The sequence below is a fragment of the Echinops telfairi genome, unplaced genomic scaffold (assembly GCF_000313985.2).
Source record: "Echinops telfairi isolate 266 unplaced genomic scaffold, ASM31398v2 ScPeMD7_7458;HRSCAF=8496, whole genome shotgun sequence".
Taxonomy (NCBI): Eukaryota; Metazoa; Chordata; class Mammalia; order Afrosoricida; family Tenrecidae; genus Echinops; species Echinops telfairi.
In genome coordinates this window covers 33,704,474-33,715,768 of record NW_022111358.1, presented here as the reverse complement: position 1 = coordinate 33,715,768, position 11,295 = coordinate 33,704,474, and the positions used below count along the sequence as shown (strand labels likewise).

The 11,295-nt window shown below is 36.7% G+C and overlaps 1 pseudogene; it reads right to left on the bottom strand.

Moving 5' to 3' along the window:
• Window positions 1-9,686: 9,686 nt before the first annotated feature.
• On the bottom strand, window positions 9,687-10,397 carry LOC101653675 (annotated as a pseudogene).
• Between the last annotated feature and the right edge of the window lie 898 nt (window positions 10,398-11,295).

Genomic DNA, 11,295 nt, shown 5'->3' with positions numbered 1-11,295 from the left:
TCTACACAATTGATGTGTGTATGGATTGCGATAACAGTTGTATGAGCCCCTAATAAAATGTTTTTAAAAAAATCAAAAAAAAAAAAGAACTAAAAGAAACCAGATATCACAGAAATTAATCAAAATACCTATAGGAAAACTCACTGTCATCGAGACAATTCCAATTCACAGCAACCCTATAGGTTCCAATACTGTGACTCTTTATAAGAGTAGAAAACCTCATTTTCCAATGAATGGTCAGTAGTTCAAACTGCTGACCTTGCGGTTAGCAGTCAAACACATAACTACTACATCATCAGGTTTCCTGCCTATGGGATATAAGGAATCAAAAATGAAAAAGCAAGTCAAACATAATACCTGTATGATTCACTTCTACATGTGGTATCCTTAATTCTAAGAAAATACATTCTAAAACTATGCAACCCCAAGGGCTGATCATACATGCTATCTTGCTTAATGGAGAAACTGGAAATGCTACATTCCGTTCATGGACACAAGAGATCTTCTCAAACTTTTGGAACCACTATTTCTATCACTAACATGAATAGCTCTTTCAAACACTTTCTTTTGTGTGTCATGTTAACTCAACGTTATTAGGAGAGATATATGTTTGTCTCTGCAGTTTTTAGGGAGAAATATAGATTTTAGATACAGTGATGAAAGTACTGTTAGGAATAAAGAGTCAAAGGAGAGCTGACACATTTACAGGAGATTTTTTAAAAATAATAATAAAAACATGAACAAAGACTTGGAAATAATTAAATTGTCATGGGTAGAGATTTATAATTAATTGGAGCAAGAGAGGAGCAATGTGCAAAGTGAGGTGAGACTCAAGCATAAGAATTTGGATTAGATGTATTTGTTATTAAGAAAAGCAACATGACAAAATCATGTTTTAAAAGACTGCGTCTAGCAGTTGTATACAGGGAACAGGGGTTGGAGATAGAAAATTATGATGATGTGGCAGTGGCCCAGGTTTTCAATGCAGCTTATGAAATAGCTCATCTCTGATTTTTCCTCAACCTAAAACACTGGGGAGAGGGGGTAAAAGTTAAGAAACATACAATCCATATTTACATGCCATTAAAAATTAGTTACTACCACAAACATTTTCTATACTTTTTAAGAATAGTCATTTTACCTGGATCCTGAGAGACCAAATAAGAAACATCATTCACAGCCTTAAGGAAATGTGAAAAATTCAGAAATCCATTGCCTATAAGAATTATTCAGAATCAGAAAGTAAAATAATGACAAGTGTATGCTTATTATCAGCAAACTTATTTCTATTTGTAATTTACAAAGTTGTCATTTTCTATCTACAAATACAAGTAAAATTAACAGATGGCATTACAATAACATAGTCTATGCACAAGAGCACTCAATATTAACATTATAGATGAAATTTTAAAAGAAAACGTAAATTAAAACCATGAGAAACCACTTCACGTCTATTAGAATGACTACAATTTTAAATAGCTGACTGTATTAAGTGTTTGCAAGGGGATGTAGCCAACTACCCCGTTGCCATAGAGCCAATTCTGACCAGAGTGACCCCACATAAGATTTCGGAAGCTGTAAACCTTTATGGGAGCAGACAGCTTCATCTTCCTCCATGGAGCAGCTGGTAAGTTTGAACGGCCCACCTTGCAGTTAGCATTCCAACACTCAACCAACAGTGCCACCAGGGTCCCATGTAGCAACTAGAACTCTCATGTACTGTTGGTAAGAATGTAAAATGGTACAGTGGTACAGCTTGGCAGTTAAAAAATCAAACATATATCTAGGGTATGATGCAACAATTCCAGATATTTATCCAAGAAAAATGAAAAAATATGTCCACACAAAGATGGGCATATGAATATTTATACCAGCATTATTATTATAGTCACAGACTGGACACAACCCAGATTACGATCAACTAATGAATGGATAAACAAATTACAATATATCTATATCATGGAATACTATTCACCAATAAAAAGAAATGAATTACTGATAAATACAAAAGATTGATTAATCTCACCACAATTAAGCAGTGAAACAAAGCAGACAAAAAACTACTACACATGACACAATACCATTTATGTAAAATTCTAGAAAAAACAAACTAATCTAAAGTGACAGCCGATCACTATTTATCTGGGATGGGGTGAGGTGGCCATGGAGAGAGAGAAAGGGTTTACAAAGGAGTGTGAGGAAACTTGGCGTGATGGATGTGTTCACTATCTTGATTCACAGGTGGATAGGTTTCACAGGTGAATATAAATATCAAAATTAATCAAACTACACACTTCAAATATGCAGTTAATTGTCAATTATGTCAATAAACTCATTGCAACCCTCTAAGACAGAATAGAATCCCTGTGGAATTCTAAAGCCGTAAATCTTCATGGGAGTAGAAAGCCCATCTTTCTCCTGCAGGCTGGTGGTTTTGAACTGCTGATCTTGCAGTTAGCAGCCCAACACTTCTCCATAAAAATAAGTTTGTTTTTTTTATGTCAATAACACTGTAGAAACATACCAAAAGGTTTTTATACAGCAGTATATCGTAAAACTGTATTATGCTCTATTTCTTGAAAAAAATTCTTGAAAAAGGCAATAATTCATGGTTCCGATTCTGACAAAAAAATCACAATTTTAACAGCTACAAATGTCTTTCAGAATTTTTGCAAAATTAATTTATTAGTGTCAATATGAAGCAATGAATCATAACACATGAAATTATTTCTTCATAAAACCAGCTGTCTTGTCGGACAGGGAAAGATATGACAAAATAATAATTTATAAATTATCAAGGGCTCATGAGGGCGGGGGGAGCGGGGAGGGAGGGAAATAATGAGGACCTAATGCCTGAGGGCTTAAGTGGAGAGGAAATGTTTTGAGAATGATGAGGGCAATGAATGTACAAATGCGCTTTACACAATTGAGGTATGTATGGATTGTGATGAGTTGTATGCGCCCCTAATAAAATGATTCAACAAAAAAAAACAGCTGTCTTGCCAAAATGGTTACGCATTATAGAAAATTTTTTCTTCAAATGAAAGCTTTGTTCTTAAAAATATATTTTTAAAAACTTGTCACTATTTTGAAAATGCAACTGACCTATGAAATTTATAAATGGAGTTTATAAAATATAACTCTTTGATGCATCCGTTTGCAAGAGTTAGGCTATACAGGGAGACATCGTAATTTTATTCACTTTTATGTTGCAGAGAAATGGCACAGCTTAAAAATGGAAATTTTTGATGTTGTCATTGCATTCATAACAACTTGATAGGCAAACAAATAGGAGTTGACTAGACTAGTACATATTAGTACTTTCTTCTAATTACATGCTAAAGTGAAATGCAAGGGTACTATATTTTCTAATCCCTCCTTTAAAATGTCTAAAGTTCTGTAATGGATTGAAATATTTCATGGAAATTTTCTTACTCAAATCCAAGCTACAAACTCATTTCCCGGGCACATAAATATGATTCTCCAATCATAAGTGTGGCCTCCATCCTTGGCAAACAGTCTTGTAGGGTTGCTTCAGAACAGTCAGTGGTCAAGAAAATCTACCTTCAGAAAAACCCCTGCCTTGGATAATCGGGACTTTAAAAAAAAACAACTCATACTTTGTAATGTTTTTTCAAGATAGATAAGAAGGAATGTCTTCATCCTCAAGCTTATGTTACCAAGAAATGTCTTTAAAAGGAAGTCTAGATTTTGCATCCCATTATATCCAGAAATGAAAATAAAACAAAAAAAAAATCACCTTTTGATGTATTTTTTCTGGGACATTTTTCAACTTAAATTAGGCTAACTTATATAAACACAGATGTCTATAATCACAATAGCAGGGTGTTCTTAATTCTTGCCAAGAAGCAACTATTCAATTGGGAATAAAGTAATGACAAAATTATGTGAATGAAGTGCACTTAATCTAGGCCTGTAAACAACTTAGCTCTACATTTCAGCCTTTACTTTTGGGAGGAATAACAATATTCTAATAACATAATTTGGTGTGAATCATTTTTCCTATGGTCAATTTTCAGAGTTATAAGAAAGAATGCAAAGGGAAAAAATTGCAGTGAAAGGAGCCACTTTAAATTCCACCTAGAAATATCCTTGAAATAACTAAAGGCAATAGTTTGTAATCGCCTTTAAATTCCGAACCAGTTGTTGCTTTGGGACTACAGTTGTACAGACCGAGGTTTTTCTTGGATGCAAAGTGGGAATTTTACAGACCATATCACAGTTTGAAAGGAGTTCTGACAGCACAGTGGGTCACACATGGAGTGTGAACCATAAGCTCCGCAGTTCAAACCTGCCAGTTGTTCAGGGGGAGAAAGATGGTTGTCTACTTCTGTAAAGATTTAAAGTCTCAGAAACCCAAAGGGGCAGTCCTGCTCTGTCCTGTAGAGCTGCCAAGAATCACAAATGACCTTATCATTGGCAGTGGGTTTGAGGGGTTATCAAAGTTTATTAACTGCACATCCTCTGACACAGTATTTTCATATCTCAAAATCTATCCTACAGAAATACTTATACAAGAATTGAAGTATAATGTTGTTCTTTGTAGCATAATTTACAGTAGCAAAATTTTTAGAGACAACTTCACCATTAAACAACACGAGAGTAGTTAAAAATCATTATCTGTATACCTATCTCTGTACTCACATATATACATGACCTGTACTCACATATATACATGACTCACATATATACATTCCTGACCTCAGGAAATATATTTTATCAAATTATTACCAATGTTTACTACTAAGGATTATAGTGAAAGCTGGGGCAAATAGGCAATATTTATTTCTTAATGTACAAACTTTTATTAACTGAAAACACTAAACTACATAGACAAAAAAAATAATTAAAAACTTCTCTATACAAAATAATACCAGGACAAAACTCTGTCATTTAACTTTTCCGTGGCTTACATTTATTACCATGATGTTCAAGGTATGTTTAACGTTATTTTTAATGTAAAAAGAAATGAGCAAAATTTTAAATGTGTGTTATCTAAATTGGCTGTACAGCTTTAGACCAGACTCACCTTTCTATTCCTCAGTTACCCCACAGTAAACCCTAGTGATTAAAAGTGATACTTTATAAGGTCCTAAATTTCTATAGGTTTGTTATTCTGAATTTCTAATAATAATACTCTTTAAAAGCCTAAAGTTCACATTATTTTCTCCAGAAATTTCCATTTTAGTTATCTAACTCATCTGGTGTGAAGAGAGAATGATACAGAAAGCATTAAAAAAAAATAAAGAAATACACAGTCACTGTACTAAAAAGAACTGAGCATCATTGCTGTTGTCAGATGGATTTTGGCTAAAAGCAGAGAATACCAGAGAAGTTTACTTGTGTTTTATTGCCTATGCAAAGGCACTCAACTGTTTGAGTCATAATAAACTATGGATAGTATTGAGAAGAATGGGAATTCCAAAACACTTCCTTGTGCTCATTTGGAAACGGCAAGGAACCAGACATAGTTGTTTTAACAGAACAAGTGAATACTGCATGGTTTAAAATCAAGAAAGGTGTGAGAGCCAGGGTTGTATCCTTTCACCATACTTATTCAATCTGCAAGCTGAGCAAATAATCTGAGAAGTTGGACTATATGAAAATGAATGAGGCTACAAGTTTGGAGGAAGGATTATTAACTTTTGATATGCAGATGACACAACCTTGCTAGCTAAATGCAAAAAGGAATTGCATTTAGGAATTTCTGATTAAGATCAATGACTTAAGGATTACGGATCTTGCTGATTAAGAACAAGGACTGCAGCAGTTTACATTTAATTTCAAGTGCAATTTCTTTACATTTAATTACAACTCGGTGTAATAAGGCCAAAGTCCTCACAGCTGGACCAGTAGAAAACATCAAGATAAATGAAGAAAAGATTGAAGTAAAATATTTCATCTTGCTTGGATCCACAGTCAATGCTCATGAAAAGGGCACTCAATAAATCGAATGACGCATTGCACTAGGCAAATATTTTGTACAAGACCTCTTTTAAAGTGCTAAAGATATGGATAGAGGTATAAATATAGTTGTGCACTATGTAAATATACTAATTCATAAAAATGGAGGTATTGGCCTACGTACATACATTTATACAGCAATACATTGAGGAAGTGGACGGACTTTGGGCCTCTGCTCAAGCCCTTCCTCGGTGCAAGAACACTTTGTTCTAACAACCTGGCATTCTGCGATGCTCATTCTCCTGACACAATTGCTGAAGACAAAATGAGTGCATAAGCAAATGTGGTGAATAAAGATGGTGCCCAGCTATCAGAAGATATAGTATCTGGGGTCTTAAAGGCCTGAAGTTAAACAAGCAGCCATCTAGCAGAGAAGCAATAAGCCCATATGGAAGAAGCACAGCAGCCTGTGTGATCGTGAGGTGTCGATGGAATCGGGTAACAGGCACCAGAAGACCCCCCAAAAAACAAAAAAAAAACATTGTTGAGAATGAGGGGGATCAGAACAGAGACCCAAAACCCGTCTGTAGACAAAAGGACATCCCCTCACAGGAAGGTCACCAGGAAGGGATGAGTCAACCAGGGCACAGTGTAGCACCGATGAAACACATAATACTCCTCTGGTTCTCGGAGGCTTCCTTACTCCCCACTATCATGACCACAGTTCTGCCTTTCAGTTCTGGCTAGACCAGAGTATGTATACTGGTACAGATAAGAGCTCACAGCACAAAAAACTCAGGAACCGAAATGGGAGTAGCAATACATAACAACAATCTCTCCCTACCCTAAGGGAGACAAACAACAGAAACGTGGGTGATGAGAGACAGCGGTCAGTGTAAGATATGAAAATAATAATAATGTATAATTTATCAAGGGGTCTTGAAGGGGGAGGGGGGGGAAAGGAGCTGATACCAATGGCTCAAATAGAAAGTAAATGTTTAGAAAATGATGATGGCAACATATGTGCAAATATACTTGATCCAATTGATGTATGGAATGTTATAAGAGCCCCCAATAAAATGATTTTTTAAATACTTTTATTGGGGGCTCTTACATCTCTTATCACAATCTATACATTCATCCAGTGTGTCAAGCACATTTGCACATATGCTGCCATCATTAAAATGATTTTTAATACTAATAAAATAACAAAAAATAAAATGTTAAAGAGTGAGGAGGTCACTTTGAGAATGAAGGTGCACCTGGCCCAAACCATTGTATTTCAAATGCCTCAATATATACATACATGAAAGATGGACTACCAAATAGGAATAGATGGATTTGAATTATGATGCTGCAGGAAAATGTTGAAAGTATCATGAACTTCCAGAACAAACACATTTGTCAGGGAGGATGACAGCCAGAATATTCCTTAGAGGGGAAACTGGAGATACTTCTTTTCACACACTTTGAACATGTTATCAGGAGGTTACAGTCCCTGGGAAAGGACATCATGCTTGATAAAGTGGAGGGTCAGTGAAAAAGAAGGAGACCTGAATCAAGGAGATTAATGGACACGGTGGCTACAACAATGGGCTCAAACATAATAATAATTGTGAGGATGGCTCAAGACCAGGCAGTGTTTTGCTCTATTATAAATAGCGTCTCTGTGAGTCAGAGTCTAACAACAACAATCTTAGCTTATCTGGTGAGAAAGAGAAAACAATACCGATTATAGTCGCTAAAACAACCTTTATGCCCATCAACAGATCATTTATTTTAAAAACAAATCTGTTCTAGAGGATAATTCACAGTCATTGAGAAGGGCAGTGTGGATCTATATTTACTTACATGGAAAACTGACTTAGCAGAATATAAATAGAAACAAGTAATAAAATGTTATATATGTATATATATACATACATACACACGTCTGTAAAACTCATGTGTTTATATGTACGTTTGAACCACAGTTACACATACACACACATATTCTTAGAAAAAGCCTAAAAATATTTCTCCCCAAATACCAATAGTTGGCTCAGAGTTAGAGTAATACAGATGATTTTAACTTTATCCTTTAAATTATTCTGTGCCTTTAAGAAATGAAGTTATTTTTGTTTTAGAAAGAATATTTTACTGTAAATCTCCAAAATATTATATGCCACTAATAAATTAGCATAATAGATCACTGAACTTGTGATCGATAGGTTGTCATATAGGTTATGAAAACTTCGTAGCCATAACCAAACACCGTGAGGGAATAAATCACTGGGCCTGGAAGAGTCAAGACCACAGACTCAAAGTGAGTTGGTGAAACAGTTCACGAAGACAAGCTTCTTTGGTAAGTAGCAACTGGGATCTTAAAAGCTTGTGAGCAGCCATCCAGGTATAATTAGTGACCCTCTCCCTATCCAGAGCAAAGAGTAAAGAAAATCAAAGGTGCATGGGAACAATTAGTCCTTTAGACTAATGGACCACTTGAACTTCAGCCTCTGCAACCCTGAGTCCAGAAGAACTAGATGGTGCCCTGCTACAACTGTTGAAAAGGATCACATTAAAAGGTACTGAACAGAGAGGGAGAAAAATGTGGAACAAAACTCAAAATCATAAAAAAGATCAGCTTAGTGGTTGGATAGAGACTAGTGGAATCCCCAAACTAAGGCCCTTATTCACCCGTCAGGTCTAGAACTGAGCTCACCACTATGATGAAGTGGTGAAAAAGACCACTATGGAGGTCACTCCTTAGAAAAATCAATAACATGAGTTCAAAAGGGCAATATTTTCCCAGGGGTAAAACTTAGAAAGCAGGAAGGGTTAGAAAAAGGGAGAAATAATAAACACAGAGGAAGTGGGGAATGCACAGTTATACTGTAGGGATTGCAGTTGTGCCACAAATACTGTACGAATTGTCAGTGGAAACCAATTTGCTCTATAAACTTTCACCCAAATCACAACTAAAAAAAATCAATCAATCAATCAATAAGGGGGAATTAACCCAAAGAGAGCCTGCATTCCCTTTTAAAAAGAAAAGGAGTTGTGGAATTTCACTCAGAAATCACAATTTTATCTGCAGAGAGATGTTGCCAGAAAAGAAGTTAAGTGACACATATTTGTATATAAAAAGGTAAGCGTGAACCTTGAGTATACTAAGATAAGTTATACACAAAAGGACAAATATTGTGTGATTCCACTTAAATGAAACATCTTGAATAGGTATTTTTCATTGCCATCAACTCAATGCCAAGTATCTGAGACTGTCACTCTTTACGGAGTAAAAAGCCCCTTCTTTCACCTGAAGAGTGGCTGGTGGTTTCAAACTGTGGACCTTACAGTTAGCAGCCCATTGAGCAGCCCACTATGGAACCACAGCGCTCCTTAGCACAAGCTAGTGATTTTAATTACTGTCATTGAGCGTACTTAATGGCAAACTTCCTGTTTTACGTATTTCACCACAATAAAACATTTTTATATATATAAGAAAGGGTAATAATGGACAGGATTCAGAATCCTTCACAGAGTGGAAGTCAGTAAATTTGTTTGGGGGATTTACAGTTAGGTATATATTGTCAAGATGTTAGTTTTTATTTTGTTTGGTGTGTTCAAGATGCTTATTACACTATTAAACTAAAATCAAATAACTAAATTAAATTAGGCCATGCACGGACCAATGAGGAGAGTATGTCATAATCCAACCCTATAATTAATCAATCCAGTTCATTGCACGAGAGGCCCAAGTTTGTTTGTTTGTTTTGGCAAGGGCTGCCCCAAAGGCCAACAGGTTTATTGAGCCACAGCTAGGAGATCAACGGTTGGACTTGGCCACACGCTCAAGCTCATCCTTCTTCTTGATGGCATAGGAGTTAGAGGAGCCCTTGGCTGCGTTGATGAGCTCATCTGCCAGACACTCAGCAATGGTCTTGATATTCCGGAAGGCAGCTTCACGGGGACCCGTGCACAGAAGCCAGATGGCCTGGTCGACCCAGCGCAATGGGGACACATCCACCACCTGCCGCCTCACCGTCCCAGCTCGCCCAATACGCGTAGAGTCCTCTCGGGGACCACTGTTGATGATGGCATTTACCAGGACCCGCAGGGGGTTCTCGCCAGTGAGCAGGTGGATGATCTCAAAGGCATGCTTGACGATGCGCAGCGGTCATGAGCTTCTTGCCGTTGTTGCGGCCGTGCATCATCATGGAGTTGGTGAGGCGCTCCACGATGGGGCACTGCGCCTTTCGGAAGCGCTTGGCCGCATAGCGCCCTGCCCTGCACTGTGGGGCAGGTACTTGGCATATTTTTCCTTCACTGCGATGTAGTCCTGCAGGGAAATGTTGATCTGTTCATCATCTGTGCTCCACTTTCCAAAGAGCTTGATGCCGGGGGTTTCTGCCACAGCAGGGGCAGCTGTCTTCCACTCAGTCATCCTGGGAACTGTGGGCGCAGCTGAGGAGCCTCAGACACTCCACGAGGACCACGCACCGCCCTGGCCCAGACAGGAAGGGGCCCATGTTTTTAACATCCTTATCGTAAATGTAGAATCTCAAAATTATATTTTTATAATAGATTCCTAATACTTAGAATTAGACCAATACACAATTTATATCCATGTTTGCAGACCCTTATATTAATATGAAAATAAGAACTTACCATCAATATCAATAGTCTTTAATGCCTTTCGCACTTCTGAATCACTTATGGAAATCTTCAAAGTGCTTAGGATCCAGGGCAGATCATTCACATAAATGTTGCCAAGTTGAATTTTACTAAAAAGTTTGCAGGCTTTATGAAGTGCTATACATATATAACAAAACATGTAGTTAATTCAAAGGAATTATTATTTTTCCCCTCACCTCCCCAACTTTTCTCAGAAAAACAAAACAAATCACAATTTAAAAAGTGGCTAAAAGAAAAGCTAAAGTTTGTTATTCACATTTACTGCTTTAGAATTGATTCCCATGACTTATAGAAGTATGTCCGGAGATAGTAAATGCTTATTCTACCACCGTTTTTTTTCAGAAAAAAATCACATAGGGCTCCCACAAACAAAAACTTCCAAAGCTTTCTCCAGAAATAAATCAGTCCTCTGTGTTCTACAGCACAAAGTATGCATCTCAGTCAAAGCTCTTGGTATCGTGATTGCTTGCATGTCCGTTGTCAATATCTAAACTATTAGCTTTAAGGGGACAAAATTTTTCATTCTTCTATTTCTAGAACCTAATTCAAAACAGTCTCAAAATGATTTGCTGAATTAAGTTCAATTTTCACTTTAAAAAAATAGATGACAGTGTTTTAGAACAGAGAAAGACTGAAAAATAGGTCATCACTACTAAAACTTCACTGGAAGTAGAAGCCAAAATTCAGTGAAATGGG